At 39.1% G+C, this 3,090-nt stretch overlaps 1 pseudogene; it reads left to right on the top strand.

The window, feature by feature from the left end:
• Positions 1-2,065: 2,065 nt before the first annotated feature.
• LOC129888068 (5S ribosomal RNA) lies at positions 2,066-2,187 on the top strand (annotated as a pseudogene).
• Positions 2,188-3,090: the final 903 nt, after the last annotated feature.

Below are 3,090 nucleotides of genomic sequence, written 5' to 3'. Positions count from 1 at the left end.
AGGAAATCCACCCTGTTGGTTGGCAGTGCTCCTTTATCCGGAGCCCTATTTTGGTACTAACCTTTCTATTGTACATTTGTACATGTTGGTTAAGGGCATGACGGGGCCCTTTCCCGTCATATAAATAGGATATCATTCTGTAGAGGTCTGTAGACTTGTGATGTGGGTTATATATATATATATATATGTTATGGCCTTAATGACCCTCTTATGCTATATCTGTTCTCATGCGCTTTCTAGCGACCCCTTTTTGATTTCTACTTTGGTTTGTTCTGCTAACACGCTAAGTGGGGCTAAGGGTACATATGGGTGCCCAACTCGGGCACCATTCATAGCCTACGAAGTTGGGTCATGAAAAAAGTGGTATCAGAGTGGTTTGGTGCTCGAAATTTCTACAGACTGTGTCTAATAGAGTCTGATTTATCGGTGTGTGATACACAACATCTTAAAATAGGAGGCTACAGGACATTTAGAATGTTACCTTTCTTTCTTGTCTTAGATTGTGCGATAGAGCCCAGCCATAGGAAATGAAATTCCTTTTTTTCTAACCTTTGGTTTCAGTTAAAGAATGACATCGACAGAAGAAAGTGACGGATAATATTGGAAGCTACATAGTATACAGGTAAGTAATGGTGTGGAAGAGGCATGTTGGGTAAGGTAAGAAGATTAAAATATGATTGAAATGTAAAGTTGATAATTGAAAGGAAAAGTAGACAGGAAAGTGTAACGGATGCAGTTTGAGTTGGACATACGAGGTAAGTCCATCATTTTATATGGTGGTTGATATTGGGCGCCTTGTGAGGCTGTGATATGAATATATATGTATTGGCCCTGTGAGGCATTATTGGTATTTCCTGAGTGTAGGTTTGGGATAGTAAGGAATATAATGAAAACACTACCGAATTGTTTTTTTTGGAAATAGAAAGAGAATTAGATATAGGTTGTAATATATCTTGAGAGATCGTATCCACGGTAACGATAAGATCCGACTAAACTAGGAGTACAACTGACTTTGGGAAATAAGTTAATTGCAATATAGGTGAGAAGTAGAAGTTCAATACTGATATGGTGAGAAGAATGGTGATGGATATGAATGTCTTAAGACAACTTGCGAGGTATTAAGGATAATAATGACGAGGAAGGATAAGGGGTTAAGTACGCATGATCCACCAGGTGGAATTAGCCCAGAGTAAGGATCGTAAATAAAAGTTAAGAAATATTACCCTCCAGGATTGACCATGAGCAGAATATAGTGTGAATATAATGAGGATCATCATGGAAGTACATAGAGCCTAGTAAAGAAGTAACTAAAGAATGTGATTATGAGTAAGATTAGGAGTTAGCATCGGGTACACGATAAGGATGAAAGCTTATGAAGCAGAAAGGGGTATTGTGTATATGTACCTCCACTTTGGAAATAGTGGGATCCCTCGAGGATAGGAAATGGAAAATTACAAAATAACTTAGGCAGTGTGAAATTATTAAAGGAACAAGTGGTATCCTTTGGGTAAAAAAAGGCGATAACAAAATGTGAAACACGTGTCATCATAGTATAAGTGCCCCTGAAAGGAGAATCGGACACGATTATAAGCACTAGAAACGTACTGATTGGGATAATGAAATGTGGCTTCGGTTAAACTATTACATTAGTTATATATGACTCGAGTACCAGTACTTGGGCTAGAGTGTTTACTATTTATTAAGATTTGTAAGCACACCGTGATTGTACTAAAGTTTCTTACAGGGGCAACCTAAAGTATTGATGATCTAACAGAAGGTGTAGACATGGTGTAGTATGTTAAAGGGTTGGAACAGAATCATTTGTGCGTGAATAGTTTAAAATAAATAGAGGATGACATGGGTACACCCTAAAAGTAGGGGAAGTGGATAATAGAAATAAAAGCGTAATAGAAAATCAACTGACGCTATCATATGTAAATGGGAACGCTTAAACTTCAAACAAGATCCCATAAGGGATGGATGGATCTCGAGGCCAGTAATAAACAGATAGAAGTCGCAGTATCTGAGACCATGTGAGGAACCATTGGTGGAGACCTTAAGGAATTGATATAATCATACCAGCACTAACGCACTGGATCCCATTAGAAATCCGAAGTTAAGCGTACTTGGGCGAGAGTAGTACTAGGATGGGTGACCTCCTGGAAAGTGAAAGAGGAAAGGAAACACAAGTATCCGTACCTATTTCCTGCATCTACAAGTAATTCTAACCTTTGGAACTCTGATTCTGATTGCTCGATGAAAGTATATGTTATGGCAATGGGACAGAGAAACTCTCCATATAGTCGATATAAGATTCGGAGGAAGGTTTTGGTTCACATTCGAGGACGAATGTTCTAAAAGGGGGAAAGATGTTACACCCCATACTTTTGTACATTGGAACGCATTCTTAAGTCTCTTGAAAGGTTCTTAAGGTTCATGGAAGGATCATAAGCCTCTTAAGTTTCTTAAGGTTTTCTAAAGTTTCTTAAAGTTTCTAAAAGCTTCTAAAAGCTTCTTAAGTTTCTTGAAAGATTCTTAAGTTCTTGAAAGCTTCTTAGAAGTTACCATGTGAGCCGGATAGGCTATAACGCTATCAAACAACTCTAAGGAAAGGAGAATATGATACCCCATGGTAGGGAAGATTGGAAATAAAGTTATAGGAATCCGGAAGGAACTGGAGGCTAAGTAGTGAGTCGTAGGAACCGACTTACTTGTCTAAGCCATTACCTTGGATGTGTTACATACATAAGATACCAACTTGGAAATTTTACTTACTTAGGCTACTTGAGTACATACCAAGCTTACCTAGAAAGGATTACATAGGTTCGTAAAAGAAGAAGAGATTACGAACTCACGAGAGGGAAAAAAAGGTGACATATGGAAGCATAAGAGAGTGCCACATAGCAGCAAGGCAGAGTGTTGCTTGGAAGAAAGGGAGAGTGCCATGTGGCAGTAGCTGGAGCAAAGGGTGGACCCCTCACCTTCGATGTGGCAGCCTATGGTTGGAGGAAGGGATGTGTTGTCCCAATGAGGGCTTGACATGTGTCACCACTTAGTGCTTGACATTTGTCACCACTTAGTGCTTGACAT

The sequence above is a fragment of the Solanum dulcamara genome, chromosome 4, assembly GCF_947179165.1.
Source record: "Solanum dulcamara chromosome 4, daSolDulc1.2, whole genome shotgun sequence".
Lineage (NCBI taxonomy): Eukaryota > Viridiplantae > Streptophyta > Magnoliopsida > Solanales > Solanaceae > Solanum > Solanum dulcamara.
This window is presented reverse-complemented; position numbering and strand designations above follow the sequence as displayed.